We start from the raw sequence: 22,496 nt of genomic DNA on the forward strand, positions 1-22,496 counted from the left end.
GCTCAAACCAAAGAACATCCAATCGAATAAGCAAATGATAAAACCAGCAAAACAACAGAACACCATCCCCTTTCTAAGCCCTTTCATCAGTGGCCTCCGTGAAACAAAGACTTTAGGAGCTTCGAAGGCACTATGTCGAGACAGAATTAAGCAAAAGCTAAAGACCAAGAAGTGAATGGTCATTTCCTTGATCAAACTTTTGACCTGTTTCAGGCAGCATAATGCCACAGTATGACTGCAGTCATTAATTACTATATTCTGTAGGAACCCACAAAAACAGACTTGGCTCCTTCCCCCAAGAGAGGATGATAAAGGAATTAGAGTCCCCTTCTTTCCTAAGTGATCTACACACTGCCCCAGCTCTGCTAACTGCAGCCTTCCAGATGCACATACAAGCACCAGCCTGGCCAGCCCAAGCCTTGGCCCACCCAGTGTGCCCCTCCCCAGACACACCCTGGCAGGGGGCTTCTTACCATCTACAAGAAGTTCCTTCCTTCTGTGGCTTCATCACTTACAATAAAAACAAATGCCATGTGACAGAGGCCGTTTACCTTGATTCCTCCAGTCAATTTTCAAACCAGTCTGCTCAGGAATTCAACTAAAGGATGTTCTTTTTGTTCATCTCTGGAAATACTGACACAGACGTACACCAAGATGCCATGGCTGCTCCTTCAACAAAAGCCTTTTGATAGGATTGGATTTGAATGAAGGAGGGGATTTAAAGTGAGAGAGAGAAGCTTCAAGCTCTTGTCACAGCCGAACTGTTGGCCAGATTCCTTTCCTGACAACGTAACCAGGGGCTGGGTCTTCCTGGCATCTGGCAAAGCGACAGCCTGACTGTGGGGCCGGAGCACCGTACCCCCATCCCCGGCACCCCCACGGGATGCCAGCTCTTCTGGCAGAAGGCTGCTCTGGGCTCCGACTGCTGGGACGCTTACAAAGTTGCATATTTGGGGAATGTTTCACATTGGAAACTGGCCAGGCATTCTGAAGAGAGGCCACCACCCTCGCCTGCAAAGGTCTCATTCAGTTGCTTCAGAAAATAAGTTCCCAGGAAAGAAAGACAACGCGGCTGCAGCCTCTCCCTCCACCATTATAGACTGCCTTCTACAGAAACAGCTCACAGGGGAGCCATTAGGCAGCCCGATGAATGAGTAACGACTCAGCACTGGCCCGAGGGGAGCAAAAGCAATGGTTTCAGATGGAATGATTGTCACTATTGCTTTGATAAGACAGTCTTTGAAGGGCTTCCCACAAACTCAGTGTAACAGTGAAGGCTCTACCCCAGGGACGTAAAGGGAAGAGGGACTGTTAGGTGACATAGAAAAGGGGTCTGCTCCGCCTCAGACACTACAGAGGATGGTCTGGGGACCTCCTGGAGCAGCAGGGTCCTTGCAGACAGGAAACTTTTGTCTGTATACTCACTCCCAAAGGCCATGCTTAAAATTCAAATAAGCCTCTAATTTTCAGTTATCACTGAAACATTTTTTCCTTTGAACACTGAATCTATGTCTTTTAAGGTTTGGCTATTCGAGCGGTTTATGTTTTACTATATTCAGGTCACTATGAAATCTCTTAAAACAAAATGTTATTTTCTAAATATATAACTTGTAGGGATGCTTATAGGGTCTTTTCTCTGTGGCTGACCCTTCTCTCCCACATGTATCAGCCGAAGAACATAGTGACTGAGGTTGCACCATCTCTGCTGGGGCCAGAGCAACACTCAGACGATCGGCTGATTAGGCAGCAGCCCAGTGCAAAGGAGAGGACGCTAGACCTAAAGTCGCAGCAGCATTAAGAAAGGGGGGAGGCCCTGGCGGGATGGCTCAGCGGTAGAGTGTCGGCCTGGAGTGCGGGGGACTCTGGTCCGATTCCCGGCCAGGGCACATAGGAGAAACGCCCATTTGCTTCTCATCCCCCCCCCCCCCCCGCCCTCTTTCCTCTCTGTCTCTCTCTTCCCCTCCCGCAGCCAAGGCTCCATTGGAGCAAAGATGGCCCGGGCACTGGGGATGGCTCCTTGGCCTCTGCCCCAGGCGCTAGAGTGGCTCTGGTCGCGGCAGAGCGACGCCCCGGAGGGGCAGAGCATTGCCCCCTGGTGGGCAGAGTGTAGTCCCTGGTGGGCATGCTGGGTGGATCCCAGTCGGGCGCATGCGGGTGTCTGACTGTCTCTCCCCGTTTCCAGCTTCAGAAAAATACAAAAAAAAAAAAAAAGAAAAAAAGAAAGGGGGGAAATCCTTGTTGAAAAGAATAACTATTAATGCTAAAACCTTTTATATTGTCTTTAAGTGAATGATAACTCTGTTATGTCTTAAGGATAAATATTTAATTTCTATTTCCACTAATGATCTATTTCTATTAATAAACCCGGAAGTTTATTTCTACAACTCTCTTTTCTTGAAAAATGAACATGTTGCAAGCGTAATCCAAAAATAGAAACAGAAGAATAAAGAGAGCCTTTGATATGTATTCAATATGGAAGGAAGAAGGTAAGAAGGGTTCTGAGTCACTGGTAAGGACAGAGAGGTCACCAGAAGTGAGTCAGGGTGGGGGCACCCAGCAGGAGCAGGGCCCTCGTGCCCACTCATCTCTGCCGCCCTCACACCACCAGCTGCCATCGCTGCCCTGTCTTCACACACCAACCCCTCAGAGCCCTTGCCCATGTGAAACCAGAGTGGATTCTTCCTGGAAAAGGCATTTGACATTGTGACTCAGGACCAGAAAAACTTCCAGTGTGAAAAAACACAAGTCTTAGGGTTAAAGACATTCCTAGAGTTAGAAAGGGAAATGCACAGGTAAAGAAGGACTAGTAGTATTTAGCTGAAATAAAGTAAGGGTTGGTAGATGAAGAAAAGGTCAGAAGCTTAGAATGTCTTGACATTAAAGTCTGTCTTCATTGGGAGGGAAGAAGGGAGCAATGGAGAGAGGGAGCAAGGCAGGGAAGGAGGGAAGGAGCAATGGAGAGAGGGAGAGAGGGAGGAAGTGAGGGAGGGAGGAAGTAAAGGAGGGAAGGCGGGTGAGAGGGAAGGAAGGATGGTAGGAAGAAAAATGAGAGCTGTGAGAGTTTTTCAGCTCTACCTTTCCACCAAAGTGGATTTGCAAAGAGGAAACATCTCACTTCCAACCCAAATGCAAACAAACAAACAAAAAAAACCACACTCCCCAGACTAAAATTCAGACAAATGGATAAAAGCAAGAAGTGAAAAGTACTCAGTGCTGGAACTAGAAATTAATTACCAACTCTCCTAGCAGCTTTTCATTACAGCATTTTCTTTGTGATAACATCCAGGCATCCTTCCTGCAGGAATCCAGGGTATAGCGTTCAGCACATGTGCTAAGATATGGGAGGAGGTTAAAGAGAAAGGATGCTGGGGCGGGAGGGAAGGGAGATTCCTGCATCAGCAGATTTCTAGTGAATCTCCTCTTCTTCCAGAGCCCTGTCACAGGTGTCCTCTCTGTCCCTCACAACCAACGCTGGGTGCTGGGCGCAGACTTGCCCCTGCCCCCGCCTGGCAGGGAGATGTCTCCCAGGTGCCATTCTCCGAGGGAAGAGGGCAGGAGCATGTCAGGCAGCCTCACAGCCCTGTCTCTTTCCATCTCACCTCATCATTTCTAAACTAGAACAACAGAAAGAGAGACATGGAGTGAACGTGGCTTCCATGAGGCCACAGTCAGCAGGCTGTTGGGCAAATAGTTTATAAAATGTGTCTTTTAGGTTTGCATTGGCCTGGGCAGCGCCATGTGTATGTAGTCTGTGAAAGGCTGTGGAGCTTGCCCTCAGGGCTGCAGATTGCAATTTCGGATTACCTTCCTGCTTGGGAGGGGCCCCTGTACTGCTGATGTTTGCTGGAGAAGGGATTTTTTCCCCAGCCTGGGTTTTGCAGGAAGAGGAGTGCAGATATGGAACCACAGAGAGAGGCTTTGGGAGCTCCGCTGAGGCTGGTGGAGGGCCTTTGATTCCAAGAGGAACCAGAGAAGATTCTCTGGATTGTGGAACCGGAGAATGTGTCAGAGCTTTGGGAGCTCTGAATGAGAGAAACGGTTTTCCCTGCCTGTTTGCTGGTGTGAGACTTGAATAAAGGAATGACCCACTATTTTTTGGCTCCACTGTTTCTTTACTGTCTTCCCGAATCCAATGAGAACCGGCATGTCCACCAGGATGACGGCCATTGGCCGTACACAGGTTTTTCCCGGGTGCTCAGAGTGAGCTCTCAGAGGAAGAACCCGAGGAGCACTGAGGACCCGGCCTCACAGAACCTCCGATGTCCTCCGGAACAAGTAATCCCCTCAGAGCTGGGGGAGAACGTGACTGCAAGGCAGCTTAGCCGCCCCCCCCCCTCCGCCTGCCTCAGAGGTGCTCTTGAGAAAACGCTGGCGCTGGGAGAGTTAGTGTCTCCTGATCGCACAGTTCCCCAAAGAGTGGGTGCCAGCAGAGAACCCGGAAAGCAGTGTCACCAGGACTCTGTACAGATTCCCCTCCAGGGAAGCAAAGCGCCTAGCTGGAGGGAGTTTGATTTCCCATTGGCCCACACATCAAAATCTAGTCTTATATGTCACACCTCTGTTATATGTCACACCTCTGTTCCCACAGCTCCAGGCCTGAGACTGGGAGAGTCTTTCCAGGCTGTTTCAGAAGCAACAGGGGGGTAGAAAGTGCTCAGAAGCATGTGGGTTTTCAAGTCCCGCACACGCTGGAGCACCTTCCGTGTGCTTTGTGCTGACCTACCTGGATAGAAATAACACCTGACCACCTGGTTAGGGAGAGATAGCACCCAATTCTTTGAACACCAGAGAGCCATCATGGGAACACAGCAGGACACCCCTGCTAAAGTGTGGAGAGTGCTTTGGAGCAGTGGTCCCCAACCTTTTTTGGGCCATGGACCAGTTTAATGTCAGAAAATATTTTCACGGACCGGCCTTTAGGGTGGGACGGATAAATGTATCACGTGACCGAGACAAGCATCAAGAGTGAGTCTTAGACGGATGTAACAGAGGGAATCTGGTCATTTCTTAAAAATAAAACATCGTTCAGACTTAAATATAAATAAAACGGAAATAATGTAAGTTATTTATTCTTTCTCTGCGGACCGGTACCAAATAGCCCACAGACCACTACTGGTCCGCGGCCCGGGGGTTGGGGATCACTGCTTTAGAGTTTTCAAAGCATTTTGTCCTTTGGATGGTACCTTGTTTAATCCTCCTAACAGTCCTGTGAAGTGGTGTGGACAAGTATTATCAACCCTTCTTCACGGACCAAGAATCTAAGGTCTAGGGACTTGCTCAAGGCCTCACAGACAGGGTGAGAGAGCAGAACATGGCCACACACGACCAAGGCCGTGACACTAGTCTTTCCTCATCTTTCTCCTGATCCTCCTTTGTCCAAAATATTGGTTTTCAAGGTGTGATGCCAACATTCCCTTTGCAAGAGGTAAGCATGCCGCCAAGGTCAGCCACTGGTCAGCCAATGCCTGCTGACTCCCTGCCCCTCCGCGGGCACGCTGCCTCCCACAGGCTCCCGGAGGCCAATTCCCTCTTTGTTTCTGCTGAACAATCAGAATCCAGTTCTCTCCCACTTTCCTCCTGATACTCCTAGAAATGGCGTGTCTCTTCTGTTGGAAATAATTTTTTTTGTTTCTGCATTAGTTTCATCTCTGAAGTATGTTCCTGTGTGTCATATCGCTCTCCAAATTTTGAGGGTTTTTTTTTTTTTTTAAGAGAATAAGAACACAAATTTCATTCTAAACAAGTTCTGGAGACTGTAAATAAATTTTTTAATGTATTTAGCTAATCACTGCTTGGGAGTTAGTCTTTTTTTTCTTTTTTTCTTTTTTACCTTAGATATCTCTGTTACAGGGAATTCAGTTGTTAGAATTTGCGTCACTACCTATTTTTCTCTGTATTTCCTGTATTCTCTGTATTTAACTATTTTTCTTTTTTGTTGTCATTGCTTTGGTTTTTCATGTGTCTCTTGGTTTCTCTCCCACCTTCTGACATACAGTATTTCTCTGTGTTGAAGTTGTCTAGAAAAGCGTAGAACTAAACACCCCAGACTTCCAAGGGGCTGTCCTTGTCCTAAATGTGTTCACTGTACCCAGGGACAGACTGAACCTTCGGGGGACAGGCAGGCTGCCTGGCTCCTGGTGGTAGAAAGAGGCTCATTTACGACTTCACACCCTCTCCCGGTCCAACTGCTCACCCTAGCACAGGGGTCTGGAACCTATGGCTCATCTGGAACCAGATGTGGCTCTTTTGATGGCTATATCTGGCTCACAGACAAATCTTTAATAAAAATAATAATAATGTTAAAAATATAAAACATTCTCATGTATTATAATCCATTCATTTCCTACCACTCATGTTCATGGTTGCAGGTGGCTAGAGCCAACGACAGCTGTCCACTGGGACAACACCAAATTTTTACTGGATAATGCATAACATACACGGGTCGTTGTATGGCTCTCACGGAATTACATTTTAAAATATGTGGCATTCATGGCTCTCTCAGCCAAAAAGGTTCCCGACCCCTGCTAGCAGAACCTGTGAGCACCGGGAGACCCCCGACAGTAGGTCCGATTCCCCCCACAGGGTTCTCATTACACACTCTCTCTGAACCCTCTCTTTGGGGTTTTTCTCCCACCTAGTCTCATTCTCTTAGGTTCTCCTCTCCCCTTCCCTCTCCCTTGTTAAAATCCTCAAGGCAGAAGAACGAGAACCCGGGCCACCAAGGGTCAGAAGTGGAAGAGAATGGAAAAAGAGTTTCAGAGAATGTTTTTTAATGGTTTCTCCTGCTTTTCTAAGAAATGCTGTACTTCCTGTTGGTGAAGACAATATGAATTATTTACAAAGAACACCGGTTTCTTGGAGTTTAATCAGGCAAATGAGTGCTACCTTCATAAATCAGCACTGAGATTAAAAAGTGAATGCGACACTCTCCCTATCCTGAAGAAAAGGTAGCTGAATGGGGAGGGGGGTGTAGAGTTTTGACAGTGTCTAGTTTGGGAAATGCAAGTCAGAAGTAGTGTCTAATAGCCAGCAGACACTCAGTCAATATTTAATAAAGGAACGAATAATAAAAACAGCTAAGATATACTGAATACCTGGCATATATATATATATATATATATTTTTTTTTTTTTTTTTTTTTTTTTTTTTTTACAGAGGCAGAGATAGACAGGGACAGACAGACAGGAATGGAGAGAGATGAGAAGCATCAATCATCAGTTTCTCTTTGCGTGTTGCAACTTCTTAGTTGTTCATTGATTGCTTCCTCACATGTGCCTTGACCGCAGGCCTTCAACAGACCAAGTAACCCCCTGCTGGAGCCAGGGACCTTGGGTCTAAGCTGGTGAGCTCTTTGCTCAAGCCAGATGAGCCCGCGCTCAAGCTGCTGGCCTATATTTTTAATGTATGGTTATCGTATTTAATCTGTACATTAACCCCATGAGGAGGGCACTAGTCCCATTTTACAGATGAAGAAAAAGAGGCAACAGCCCAAGGCAGTATGTTGTAGAGCTAGGATGAAAACTCAGATGGTCAGTGCCCAGAGCTCAGACTCGTAGCTCATAAGTCATTTTGAAAGGGAGACTTGTAGACAGATGAGAGTGAGTTGGGTTTGGGCACACTGAGTTTGAGGTCCCTGTGGGAGACCCAGGTGGATTTGTCTTGTAGGCAGGCAGAAGTGTGGGTCTGATGCTTGGACAACGGGTTGGGCCAGAAGTACAGCTCTGGGAGGCATCAGTGCATTTTTAGGTGATGCTCTAGGAGAACACAGAAAGAGCCTTTTGCCGAGAACAGTCTTGGGAAACAGTTATTTAAAGGATGGGCAAAAGCAGGGAAAAACCCATAAAAGCAACAGATGAAGAAAAAGCATGAAATAAGTGATGGTGCCACACCTTCTCCTACAGCCACCATGCTGTCCTGATGGGCAAACTCAGACAGGACAGTCAAGGCAAAATATTCCAAAGACATTATATAATCCAGTAATAATTCTTACCTGCTTTTCAAATTCAATCCAAAACATACTCACTTTAACCTACATATCTACCGCTCTGATACACTGCTTATCCCGAGAACATGGCTTTATTTTCTGTCCAGGAGACAGCTGCCTGATGGAAGAAAAAATTGCAGCCTGGCAGTTCTCAGAATGTAATCTGCCCTCCTACAACCCTAGGAGCTCACAGAAACTGCAGATTTGCATGGTCCCCTCAGAAGGCCTGTTTGATTCAGGAGGCAGGGGTGGGGTCTGAGACTGCATTTCTGCAGTCTCTTAGGTGATAGTGATGGTTCTGGTCCCTTCTTTGAGAGACAAGACGGTGTAGATGATGAATACGCCATTGTTCAATAACAACATAGTAAGCCACCTTAATTAAAATCATCCTCACGTTATTTTTATGTATTACTATCCTAACGACTGAACACACTGCTAGAATAATTTCCCTTGGGAACAATATGGTCATTAAGGGCTCAAACAACTTTTCCCAGTAAGTATCAATTCTTAATTCATCTGACAGTTTTATCTGACACTTAATTTGCCATCAAACTCCTGCCATTGATCAAATCCAGAGAAACGGTTGACCTTCTGCCTTCATTGGTTATGGTTCAGAACCAAATTATCACATCATTCACCCTCAAAGCCAGCTGCCTTAAAAACAAACATCAAATTAATCCTTTTGGTACTGACTACTGAAAAGGAGACAGAAAAAAAAAATACAAATAGCTGACAGAACCAGTATTATAAGTAGTATCCAATAATTACTAACCCCTTGGAAGCCCTAGGCCAGAGAAAAATGTCATGAGTTGTTTTTTCTCCCAGCAAAGTTCCAAGAGGGCAAAGCTACCCAACAGTGGCCGCATCAGGTGGGGGCACGGCAACCAGCCTGCAGATCTGCCAGGAAGGGACTTCCTAATGTTGAGATCCCGACCCGGAAGGATGAGGCTCAGGGGACCTGAGACCTGGTGTTAGCTGAAGGGGTGCCTTAGCTGCCACCATCTGTAACAAGTAATAGAAAGCTGGGTAATCACTCAGGTCCTCTGTGCCAGGCGGTAGCAGTAAATCTGGTCCTATCTTATAAGGTATTTGGCAAAAAAAAAACCTTAGCCCAGCCCAAGGGAGCCGTGATTTTTGTTGTCTGTTTTAGCTTTGTTTATTTATTTACTGCCTCACTCAGGGAAGGTGGAGCTGGCTAGTTCTCACATGCTGACAGAGTCAGCACGAGGATATTCCACTTCCCCCTGAGCCTGTGCTGTCCAGTCATGGCTCAGCGTTTAGGCTGCCCAGAAAAGCACACCCATTTCTCACTGAGCCGAGCGGGACCTTCCCTCTGCTGATGCTGAAGGGCAGTTCAACCCATGCCAGGGCCAGGGCCGGATTCCTCTATACTTTCCTGTTCTTTGCCCTCCGCTATCTGTACCATCTGCTGGTCCAAAGTGTTGTTCCACTCAAAGTCTGGTTGTGGACTTCTCTCAGTCAGATGCTCACATCTGACTGAACCTGGAGGATATGCTTTCTGTTTATAAAGGTCTTTTTAAAAACAAAAAACAAACAAAAAAAAACTTGTGGCTCCTAGCCAGTCTTTCCTGATCTCTACCCACCCTCCCCCAAACCTCTGCTGTGCTCTCACAGCCCAAGAGAACCAACATCCTGGCTCACAAGTTTTCCTACTTAGTATGCACCTTTCCTTATTCTAAGCGAAGACTCTCTGGCCCATTCTGCATTATCTTCTTCTACCCTTTGTGTATTGCTCTATCAGGAGAAGGGTGCTACATATTGAAGACTGAATGAGATACATAAACACAAAGCTTCGGATAGATACTTTAGCCCTACTAACTAAAAACGAAAGAAGACCATTGTATGGCCAGTATTCACGGCCACCATCACAGCCGCCTGGCTAACGCAGGTTCAGGTTTGATTCGGACCGATGGTAATAAAGCAACAGAGCCAAAAACTGGTGGTCCATTGTCCTTTATTCTAGACTAGCACTCGGCAAGTGAGTAAAACACACACACTGGGCTCCAGAATCCACTCGTTCGGCGCTCACAAATCTACTGACTCATCTGAGTTTTCCTGGAATCAAAGGCTTCCACCTCACCAGTCTTATTCACCTCTGTTCCCCATCTCCTTCTCCTCCACGAACTGTTTCTTATTCCGCCATTTGGCCGCCTCCTCCATGTGGCCTCCCTGCCCTGCTACAACATAAGCTCTTCCTCCCTACAAGAATATGGCCACTCTCCCCAGAATGGCCTCCTAACTCCTCCTTTTAAAACCTTTTGGCATGAAAGCCTCTCTCCCAACACATATTAGCATAGCCACGCCCCTTCCAAGCAAGAAGGGCATTCAGCCATCCCACGTGGGCAGCGGCCATCTTTAACAGGATGAGCAAAATATATCTTATCTGCCCCACACCCATGCAACAAGGTCTTGGCAGGTTTACCACTCTGAGCTCGTCTTCGGAGTATCACAGGCAACATGAGATCGTGTATGGGGTAGTTCCAGCTCCTCTCGGCAGGCCCAGAGGCAGGAACTTTTATCAGAAAACCTTTCTCCAGCTAAACTTTCTACTTCTCCTCCCTCAATCAAATCCAAACACTTCATCTTAGTAAAATATTTATTAGGAAGGCAAAAGGGAACAACGACCTAAACCAATTTAATATTATCTTATGAACATCATACAGTGTTGATTCTCTTGCTGTTCAAAGTTGAAGAAAGAATATATTTCTTTTCCCTGGCCCATTTCTTTTTTTCCAATATTAAATGTCTGTGCACTTAGATAAACTTAATTAGAGAAACCATTATTTTAATATGTTAGTCTTTTTATTTGATTTAAAGAATAACAGTAGCACAAGAGTAGCTAATGGAAAGCTTGAGTTATGTGATTTGACAGGTAAAAAAATACTCTGAGTCTTTCTTACTAATGGATAATTATGTTAAGTGGACCCAACTGTGTGCCCTCCTCAGTCTGCATCTGAGCCTCATGGTGTCGTGTCCAGAAAAGCCATAGAAAAAGAACCAGCTCACACTTTCACATTAATATTTACTGGAAGCTCTGATAGCTCTTCTGGGATTTCATCTTGCTAACTTTCTATTGTTTCCAGAGGTGGAATTTTGCTTCCAGTTTAAAAATAAGAAAATCCAATCAATTTCAGACTGTGGACTGATGCTGCAGAGAGCAGCACACACAGGAAATCACCCTGCTCACTGCTTTCCCACCAGGCCGGCAGGGCAGCCTAGAGGTGGAGTGAGCAGAGGCGAAGCCATTTTGTAAATTCAAACCCCGTGTTTCCTTTCATTCTGTGATAAGGTGCCAAGGAATTGCAAAAATTGTTACAATTAGTATTTTAAAAGGAAAAGTCAGGCCTCCTTACCCCTCTTTTCTAAGGAAGAAAAAAAACAAGAAGAAAAGCTTATAAGGGGCAAAAGTCAGCTAGTCATAATTTAGTTCCTATATATTCTCTGGAAGGACTGATGCCACTTGCTAGACAGAGCAAAGAAGATAGAGCCTATCTGAAAACCCCTTCCTCTTCTCTTTTCTTTCTTTTTTTTTCTTTGTGACAGAGACAGAGAGAGGGACAGATAGGGACAGACAGACAGGAAGGGAGAAAGGTGAGAAGCATCAATTCTTCATTGCAGCACCTTAGTTGTTCACTGATTGCTTTCTCATATGTGCCTTGACTGGGGGGCTACAGCAGACCGAGCCAGTGACCCTGGGTCCAAGCTGGTGAGCCTTGCTCAAACCAGCTAAGCCCGTGCTCAAGCTGGCGACCTCGGGGTCTTGAACCTGGGTCCTCTGCATCCCAGTCCAATGTTCTATCCATTGTGCCACCACCTGGTCAGGCCTCTTCTCTTTTCTTGAAAGCCTTCAGGAAACAATGTTTACATACCTTAATTAAAAATTCCTCCACTAATCCTGACTCAACCTCCCATCCTGGAGTCATGAGAGTGAAAAAGGGATCACGAGCCCCACCCCTTGCATGAAAACCTGTATTCTGTAACATTTTATATGCTTTCTAATAATAATCATTTTGAAATTCTTTGTAAGCGCAAAACCTGTAAACTAAGCAAGCAGGGACTAGCTTTAGACTTCCTAATAAGCTAACCCCAACACTCTTAGCAAAAGTAACTTCATTTAGCTTCTCTCTTTATCCTAAACTAAACATTTCCCACTATTGTGGTGACCTGGATAGGTTGTAAATCCTAGAACTGTGATAGTGAACCTTTTTATAAAAACCGCCCACTTTTGCAGTGCTGGTCAACCTGGTCCCTCCGCCCACTAGTGAGCGTTTCATGGTGGAGGTAGTAGAGCAACCCAATAGTGCCAAGATTGGCCCACCATGAAAGCTGGAACCCCAGGCGGAAGGGACCAGGTTGACCAGCACTGCAAAAGTGGGTCGTTTTTATAAAAAGGTTCACCATCACAGTCCTAGAAGGTTTGGGAATGTCTTTGTCAGGAATGTAAAACATTCATCACTACTGTGTTATCCTATGGTCTTAGTGTGTAGGAATGCACTTTCCTTTTGATAGATTCTATAGATAAACATTGTAAAAAGACAGGAAAAACTCAATAAGCTTGTTAGTAAATGACTTTTGTACCGTACTCCCCCCTCCTTTTCCCCCAACCAGTATGTGACTATGTCTATAAAAGCAGCCTCAGAGCTATATTCTGGGCTGCACTATTTGGGTTTGATGATGCCCCATGCACGTAGCCGGCTTAATAATAAAACTTCTTCTAAAATTTCTTCTGTAACCTGCCTTGGTGTCTCTGTGGAACTCGTGAATTAAATTACTTTACCACAGTTGCTCCTCTCTTTTTCATAATGTCTACCTTTTTGTGTTTCAGCATGGCCTCTTTGGTTTCAGAGCTTTACAACCGAACATTTCCCCATGGAAAAAAGAAAAGAAAAATGAAATATAGCAATTAGCATACATGATGTAGTTGCACGAAACTAGTCTACTCACAAACATGTCTGTGACAGGCAGGTTGGCCCTGTTCGGTCTTGCTTCCCAGACCGCCGTGCTCAGCTCACAGCCTGCCATTTGCTGGCAGGAGATGCTGCCCCTTCCCTTCCTCTGCTTTCTGCTTTCCCAGCCCCTACCCAGCTTCACTGGCTCAAAGGACTTAATGAGTTTTTAATTCAGGTTTGGCTCTGGAACCCAGCCAGCTACTGCTGCCTGAAGCTTGCATTTCCCTTTACACATTATCAGAGAACAGCCATAAAGACAAGCCATCACTATTGGACTTTTCCAGGATCTGCTTGGCCTCAGGTTATCACAGGGTCTTGCTGACCGCAGACAAGGGAAGGAGCTGACTGTAGTCAGCTCAGAGAGCCACAGGGAGAACAAGGGAGGCACCTATGGGTGCTGGGAAGCAATTTTTATGGAGTGAACACTGCTCTGTAATCACTGGGCCTCCGTCCAGCTGGAGAGAGAGAACAAGATCACACTCAATGCTCTTTGGGCCAAAATTACATGCATTTTTATACCCAGGTGCCCATCATACAACAAGACCCTGGAACACTCTCATCCTTCATGATTCCAATGGCCAATTGTCTCCTCTCAGGTCCTGGAAATAGTTCCACATGCTGTCTTTACCTTCTTGGGCTCTCGTGTGGGCCATGAAACAGCAGTGCTCCTGGTAGGGAGCTCTGTAGAAGCCACAAACACTATTACTCTGGGAGAAGATAATAAGAAAACTCTCTGAGACTACAACATAGCTCATAATTTCCTCACTTTTTCCTACATTAGCCAAACTGCAGCCAGGATGTTTCAATCTGTCCTAACCAGTCTTTCTAGGTCTTAAAACACCTATCCCCTCTGATTTATTTGGCTGCTCTCTATTGGTCCTTCAGGTCTTGGTGCAACACATCAGCTCTGCGGACTCTTCTGAGAATGTCCAGTCCCCAGAGCAGCTGGCCCTCACTGTGTTGGTCGCAAACACCACACTGAGCTGCTGCACGCGGCCAGTGCTGAGGCCACTCTGACGTCAGAAATCGGGTTTCAAGATGGAATCTGTTGCTTCCTTACAGGTGAAGGTTTGAAATTTATTTTTCATCAGTAGAGATGGCTGAAAAAGTCTCCCTACTTGAAATTACAGTTCAAGTTTTGAGAAGAGCATAATTACACTGATTTAATAATGGACGCAGAAGAGTTGAAGGGAGGTTTTGCAAATGCGGCAGACAGAAATAGAAACTGATTTAGACTAAACATTACAGTCAGATACTTTTAAATAGCTGTATAAAGGTATCCCACACAAGCTATGATTCTTAAATACTTCATCTATTCATAAATCCCAAGAACAACTTTTTAAAAATAGGTACCTGATTCAATCTAGTCATTACATAAATAACTATACTTTACCTACAAATACAGGTTTTAAATCCAATCAACTGATAATTTAAAGCACTTTAGGGCCCAGGCACATTTCCAAAGACAGGCTAAATAGGGGTTGGTTATCTTATGATGCAGCGAGGCCCCCACTGTGGAGATGGATATGAACCCCAGAGCTGGTGACACACCTTCAGCAGTTCTAGAATGGTGCTTCCTGGTCCTAGCTGAGCATCAGAAGTACATGGGGTGCTTGTTGAAATTACATATGGCTGAGCCCAATCTAGACCTACTGAGCCAGCATCTCTAGAGTCAGGGTTGAAGTCTGGGATTTAAAATCTCTGGAGATGATCCTGATCACCAGGCAGATTTGGGAACCTTGTTCTAGTGCTGGGTGACCTCCCTAAAAAATTCTTGAGTGATCCCTTTCAAACCTAAATTTCAGTGATTTAGAACTACATTTGACATTATAAGAAACAACGCCTCCAACAACACTCCTCTTATCAACGTATCAACATAGTGCTCTCTCTAGGATTTGAAACATGAGATGATCATAAGAGACTTTCACAAGTTAGAAAACAGGATAAGAAAGAGCTGGTTCCCCAGAATGAAAGGAAAAGATCTCCAGCCGGGAGGAAGCCCTGAGAGGGAAGAGAGAATCAGTTACGGAGAGGAGTTCGAAGCCAAGATGAGAACAAGGATGAACGACTGGACAGGGAGGTGGTGAGTTATTTCATGATTGATGCATTTCAACCCACCCAACACTGACAGAACGCTGCCAGGGGCATGGCCCTCAGAACTATGGGCTGGCGATCAGCAAAAAGAAGATGGCCCCTGCCTTTTGGGCACACACACACTCTGGCAGGAAAGATGAAGAGCTTAAGAGAGGATAGAAGATAGTCATGGCGCAGTAGGAGGGTTTAGGAGGGCTTCCATATATAATGGCATCTAGATGTGACCTAAAAAAACAACGGGTAAAATGTAGCAAGAAGCCATACAACAGGGGAGCCACAAGCCAGCCTGGGAAACAAGTTCTCAGGGAAGGCATGATTCAGTCCAATCAGAAGGCCCGTAGACTATAATCCAGGTTTATAGAAATGTGAATTTGGACACACCCATTCCAAATCAGACATAAACACTAGGCTTCAGAAAGGCTAAGTGACTTGTCCCAGTCACACAGCAAGATAATGGCAAAAACAGGAGTCAAGTGTAGACAGCCAGACACATAAGCCTTTTCCTTCCCACAGAACCACTGCAGATTCCAAGGTGACTTCTAGAGGGACTCGTGACCTTGCAGCTCTGTGACTAAGATGTCCGCACCCATGATATGCTCAAGTGACATAAAAGATGTCTTTGATTCTTAATCTAGATATTTCTCAGATTCCTCAGTAGAAGCCAAAGATGGGCTAGAACAGAAGTAGTTTAAGCTTAATTCTCAGATTACCTAGTTGGGTCAGTGATGGCAAAAATAGAGAATTGCACCCACTTAGGCCAAAACTGCTGGCTTAGAGCTGGTCACACATTCTCCCTTCTTTTAATAAAGAATTAGACTAAAAAATGCAACTGCCTTATTCACAAAACGATTTAGAGTAGAAGCAGAGAATTCTAATCTAACACAAAATGTGCAGTAAGCCACCTCTATGTCAGCTCTTCTGGGCTTTGCTTTTACAGAGACCCTCATGGCCAACTCTGAAGAATGGATGAAATGCAAATCCTCACACACTGCATTGGAGCCTCCACTCATGTGGCACGATAACCCCTGAGCAATACTCACTGTGCTGCAATGAATAGTTCACCCCCGTGCATTCATAAAAGGCCTTAAAGTTTAGTGGGAAGTATTTTTTTTAATGACGGTGATGTAATATTTCCTAAGTCCCAGCTGTGTTGGGTCCCTCACAATACCTGTTAGTAGCAATGCCTATGGGCTCTGCTGAGGTGACAGAATCTAAAGCAAACAAAAATGATGTGAACAGCCATACATTTCTTTAGAAATATTTCATAAGCACGGCTATAAAGCAATGCGTGCAAGGAGAAGTCAGGGAGTACACCATTTATAAAGAGCTATTTCCTTTTGGGTTGTTGGTCACTTTCTTTTTTTAAGGACATTTTCCTTTTCTTCAGCACCATTTGATTTTCAGCTCTCCTCCAAGTAGTAAGAGCAAAGGGGAAAAATGACATCGTCCCCATTTTTCAAGTTAATCACCACAAAAGGATCTCAGAGAACACAAAAAGGCCTTTAAATTATCATGTTGGCCCTGGCCAGTTGGCTTAGTGGTAGAGCATCAGCCCAGCACATGGATGCCCCAGGTTCGATTCTCTGTCAGGGCACACAGGAGAAGCACCCATCTGCTTCTCCACCCCTCCCACCATGCTCCCCTCCTTCCCCTCTTGCAATCATGGCTTGATTGGAGCGAGTTGACCCTGGGTGCTGAGGATGGCTCCATGGCCTCTGCCTCAGGTGCTAAGAAAAGCTCGGTTGCTGAGCGATAGAGAAACGCCCCAGATGGGCAGAGCATTGCCTCCTAGCGGACTTGCCGGGTGGATCCTGGTTGGGGCGATGTGGGAGTCTATCTCTGCCTCCCCTCCTCTCACTGAATAAAAAAATTAAAAATAAATAAATAAATCGTCATGTTGACAACCAAAGGCATTGTCAACATGACAATCAAAAATTGGGGAAAAAATACTTCTGCCTCTACTTTTGGTACTTCCGTATCTCTCCACTCAGACTCTGTGTCAATCATACCAGTTTGGCCAAGAGACACATTACTTTTCACTAACTGCAGCTGACCCTGTCTGTCCATCTGTCGGCCAGACTCCTGGCGGGGACAGGCAAGGGGCCCTATTACTTGAGAAGAGTCTCAGAGAAGCGGTTTCAGTTCAGTCATCCCTTCACTGTACTACCAGCACTGGCCCTGGTATCCACAGGCACCACACAGCCACTGACTGTTCGCTATGTGTTCTTTGTGGATGACCTTAAGTCGAATCCTCAACAAAAGCTAAAGGATCAACTTCATTATGTGTTCAGAACTGCATGGAGAAACTGGGTACAGAGAAATTAACAGCTTGGTCCACAGCCACGGCTGGGGAGTGACAAAGCTGGGATTAAACCCAAGTGTATCTGACATTGAAGTTCTTCTTTCTTTGGCCCCCTGGGTACCACCAAGTCAAACCTCCTGGCCAAGTCAGGACTGTGCTCTTCTCTGTCCATAGACCCAGACCTGAAATTCTTGAAGGTGGATATACCAAAATCTGAGAAAGAAGCACTATGTTCTCCCCAGGGCCACCGTGTTGCCAAGGCCCAGGAGCACTATTCACAGGATGTACACGGTATGCTCTGTAGTTAAATCCAGGGGTGTGCTCTGCAGTCTCTCTGGCCTATGCAATCCCCAGCTCTCTCCGGACCTAAGGCTAGACTCACTCCTCCATCCAGGTGCCGCTCCAAGGCCCAGGACCCATGAACACTTACTTAATTCTGTGGTCAGTCTAGTTTGCTCTTGAAGACCTCCAGGGAAGTCTTCTCCTCTACAACAGCTTCTAGCAAGTCTCACAGAGGATTCTCGTCCCTGAGGTAGAGAGGGCAGGAGTCCTACTGTTTGCCTGTTCTCCACTTTCTGAGAATTAAGAGATTTCTTACCAGTCTTTCTGAGGTTGCCTATATACTTGTCTCAAGGAATAGGATTATTCCTGTTCACTATATAACAGACAAGAATGTAATCTAGAATAAAATGATACACTATGAGGCTATTAATTGATATAAAAGAAGGCAGCATAGAACGATCAGCCACAGAAACATTTATGAACCCTCTTACATGAAGAGATTGAAAAAGGGGGCTTATTTCTAAACAGTGTAATCAGCCAGGCTGTTCCCGGCCTACACACAATTCCTAGACAATAGTCATGGTTGCTAAAATAACTTCAGCTATTTCTAGCCTATCAAAATAAATGCAGCCTCCAAGAAAAGTATAACTTGTAGGAAAAGACTAATATTATTGCTTTTGATTAAAGATGTTATGTTCCTTTCAGAGTCTTTTCAAAAACAGCTGAGAGGTGACTGCAGGAGTTTTTTTTTTTTTGGGGGGGGGTAGTTAGTTCTGAACATACAACCCGCCAGGTCCCTTTTCCCCCCAACCCTAACATAGTAATATCTTCTCCCCCCCCCCACTTCCTGATTCTCATTTATGCTTAAAGTGAAAATGAAAATACAAAGAAGATAAATGAATGGGTGAAACCTTACCTTGCTTAGACATCACATTTTGGCTCTAGAAGATACCACACAAACATATGGCAATAGAGAAGAAGCAATTTGGGTATAATTCTGATAGAGCCCCATCCTCTACCAGGAGACAAATATTATTTCATGTGGACGGAGGCTTCATACGCCCCATGCTGCACTTCTCAAGTGTAAACAACCACAAACTTGATGTAGATCTCACACTATTTGTGGAAAACTGTTTAAGAATTGGGCATGAAACTATAGGGCCCCTGAAATTCCTACTGAAATTTCACAAATGTCCCTTTTTTTTTATTTCCAGCAGTCAATGACTAGATCCATCAATGTCAACCTTTAATGAACATTAAGAGTCTGGGAGGCACTTCTTCCTCCAGGCCATAAGTTAACTCACTGGCATAATAATGTTTATCAACAATATAATACAATATGTCAACTTAAACAAATTATCCCACATACACAGCCAAGCTAGGAGATGGTCTTTTGTCAATTACTTGCCAGCCCTTAGGAAGTAGGCACTTGGTAATACTCTTCATTGTGTTAACACATCCTGTCTTTTCAGGAGCTTCCAAATACTGAATACATTTTTTTCCCCCCAGTTTTGATTGCATAAGCCTCCTTCTCTCCTAGAGGCAGTGAAAGAAGTTATGGACACAGGCAGACCTGAGTTCAAATCACACCCTCCAATTTATCAGTTATGATCTTGGTCAGATTATTTCATCTGTCTAACCCTCAGGTTCCTCATCAGTAACTGGGAATGACAGGACCCATACCTCAAAGGACTTCACTGAAGCCTGGCCAGTTGGCTCAGTGGTAGAGCATCAGCCCAGCGTGTAGAAGTCCCAGGCTCAATTCCCAGACAGGGCACACAGGAGAAGTGACCATCTGCTTCTCTAACCCCCCTCACTCTATCTTGCTCTCTCTCTCTCTCTCTCTCCCCCTCCTGCAGCCATGGCTTGAATGGTTAGAGCAAAGCTAGCCCCGGGTGCTAAGGATGGCTCCATGGCCTCAGCCTCAGGTGCTAAAATAGCTCAGTTGCCAAGCAACAGAGCAGCAACCCAGATGGGCAGACCATCGCCTGGTAGGGGGCTTGCCAAGTAGATCCTGGTCAGGGCACATGCGAGCGTATATCACTGCCTCCCTGCTTATCATTTAATAAAAAAAGAAAGAAAGAAAAAATAAGGAGCCTGGCATGTGGGTGCTCAATAAATGAGTGTACTATAATTACTATTAGTAATTATACTTGAATATATTGCCCAAATCCCTAACTTCCTGCATAAATGAACCTTCCCAAAAGTATACACACTTATATAAAAGATCCCTGACCCAAATCCCTCTTCTCTTCTCGAAGATGCCACAATTGTCTCCATTCAATGCCTCCCACTCATGAGCACTTACTCCTGAACTGCATGGCCATGAGGGTCCTAGAGCAAACACAGCACAGGTGCTTTTACTACACCTCAATCTTACCTTTCCTCTTCCTTTCTCATTTCTATGTGCACTAGTTTTGGATCTCATTAGGAAGTCACCAAAATTCTAAGTTGTCATTGCTTTACAAATCAATACATTGGTGATCCTCTCCAAATTAGTCATCCTAAAATCACCTAACTAAAACACCATTGAAAATTTCCCCACTCACCCATGTGACATTTCCCTTGTGTCTCCATAGCTGATATCTTTTTTTTTTTTTTTCTTTTTTTTTTTCCATTTTTCTGAAGCTGGAAACAGGGAGAGACAGTCAGACAGACTCCCGCATGCGCCAGACCGGGATCCACCCGGCACGCCCACCATGGGGCGACGCTCTGCCCACCAGGGGGCGATGCTCTGCCCATCCTGGGCGTCGCCATGTTGCGACCAGAGCCACTCTAGCGCCTGAGGCAGAGGCCACAGAGCCATCCCCAGCGCCCGGGCCATCTTTGCTCCAATGGAGCCTTGGCTGCGGGAGGGGAAGAGAGAGACAGAGAGGAAAGCGCGGCGGAGGGGTGGAGAAGCAAATGGGCGCTTCTCCTGTGTGCCCTGGCCGGGAATCGAACCCGGGTCCTCCTCATGCTAGGCCGACACTCTACCGCTGAGCCAACCGGCCAGGGCCATAGCTGATATCTTTAAGGGTATTTTATCACTTTGTGTGTGTGTGTGTGTGTAAGAGATGGGGGGGGGGGGATGACGACAGATAGGGACAGACAGGAAGGAAGAGATGAGAAGCATCAATTCTTCATTGCAGCTCCTTAGTCTCCATAGTTGTTCATTAATGCTTTCTCCTATGTGCCTTGACCGGGGGTCTACAGCAGAGCGAGTGACCCCTCACTCAAGCCAACAACCTTGGGCTCAAGCCAGCGACCCCACACTCAAGCTGGTGAGCCCCTACTCAAGCTGGATGAGCCTGCGCTCAACCCAGCGACCTTAGGGTTTCGAACCAAACCTGGTTCCTCCACGTCCCAGTCCAACACTCTATCCACTGCACCACCGCCTGGTCAGGCTTGGTCACGTTTTTTAAACACCTCTTTCTTCTCTCCGATTGCTTTAGTCACCTAAACAGTTGTATGAAATTGGGACAACACTTAATATTCATTTACATTTGCATCATTTTAGACTGTCCTACTATCCCTTACTAACATATCTATACTATAATAGAAATCAAAGGAAAGAGTGATAATAGCTAGCATTTTGCAACTGCCTTCTATGTACAAGGCATTCTTGAGTGTGCTTTGCATATATTATTTCCTTTTAGCACTGGCACTTCCCACAGTCCAGACGCAATTGCTGGAAGGTTGGGGTTTTGCTTCTCCTGCGACAATCCATTAGGGGATGGCCATGAATCTTATCAGGTAGGTTTGGGCTGCCTAATCATTTTTTCCATTTTTAGGGGCTGAGATAAATAATTCTTTTTAAGTCCTGATGCCCATTTCCCCCAGACCCTCCCCTTCCCTGTAATCAGAGATGCCCTTCCCAGTCAGTCCCTAGGGAGGGGTGGGAGCCCAGGGCTGGCTGTCCCCAGGAATCCCATCTCCATCTTGTCCCTTGATTCTCACTGTCTGCAACCCACAGCTGCAACTGTTGACCTGTTTTGCTGCTATTTGCATTTCAAATACATTAATAAAGCAATGAACTAAATAATAAATTGGAGATTTGTATTTAAAACAATGGTAACAAAGGCCTTTGACTAACCCAATATACCACAGAAAAACAACTCAGTTATACCACCAATGGTACTTTATATACTTACAGGGCCTCTCAGCTGATTGTTTTGGGATTTTTATGAATATGATCCTCTCAATGAAGAGTGAAAAATAACATCTTTGGGTAGAAAAACTAGGTCAAGACAGATATATATATAATATATATATATATATGTACTGATTTGCATCCGGTTACAATTCAAGTCAGTGAATCATTCATACATCTGTTTAATACACATTTACTAAGCACTCACTAAGCACTGGACCCTGGGCCCCCAGCCATTAGGGCGGATATGAGAGCCTGACAATGCATTGCTCTAGTCAAGTACAGTGACAGGGATGGGAAGACTGCTGTTCTGGCCCATGATATGCTGCGTCTCAGCTCTGACTCACAAGCTGTCCCTGGTTCTCAGTCTCCTCATCTGTCAAGTGAGGGCTGATAAGGAAGGAGTTTGGACTGGCTGCCTTCGAGAGTCTCTGCTCTGACACTCAAAGGTAACTTGGGTCCTTTGTTCTTGCTCTGTGTCCCTTTATGTCCCAGAAAACATTGTTTCTCATATTGCACATGGAACCAGAGAACCATGTTTGAACCCCTAAATCTTACCAGGCCTTGGCTTCCTGGTATATAAAATGGGAACAATGACAATTCTTATCTATAAAGTTGATCACAGATTTAAAAGATGGACCATAGGAGAATCACGTCAAAAAGCCCTGTAGAAATGTGAGTTGTCAGTAAGACCCCAAAACTTAATAATTATCTTCAAGATCAGAAATCGAC

At 45.4% G+C, this 22,496-nt stretch overlaps 1 protein-coding gene across 3 annotated transcripts in view; it reads right to left on the minus strand.

The window, feature by feature from the left end:
* MAP1B (microtubule associated protein 1B) overlaps positions 1-22,496 on the minus strand; it is a 113,120-nt gene that overhangs the window by 39,601 nt on the left and 51,023 nt on the right. Inside the window, exon 1 of one of the 3 annotated variants that reach the window (XM_066241509.1) lies at positions 552-715. The exons of 1 other annotated variant lie outside the window; for it this stretch is intronic. The gene's annotated coding sequence lies outside the window, so the exon portion shown is untranslated. One more of the 3 variants, XM_066241499.1, reaches the window with a different exon arrangement.

Source organism: Saccopteryx bilineata, chromosome 1 (genome assembly GCF_036850765.1).
Source record: "Saccopteryx bilineata isolate mSacBil1 chromosome 1, mSacBil1_pri_phased_curated, whole genome shotgun sequence".
NCBI lineage: Eukaryota > Metazoa > Chordata > Mammalia > Chiroptera > Emballonuridae > Saccopteryx > Saccopteryx bilineata.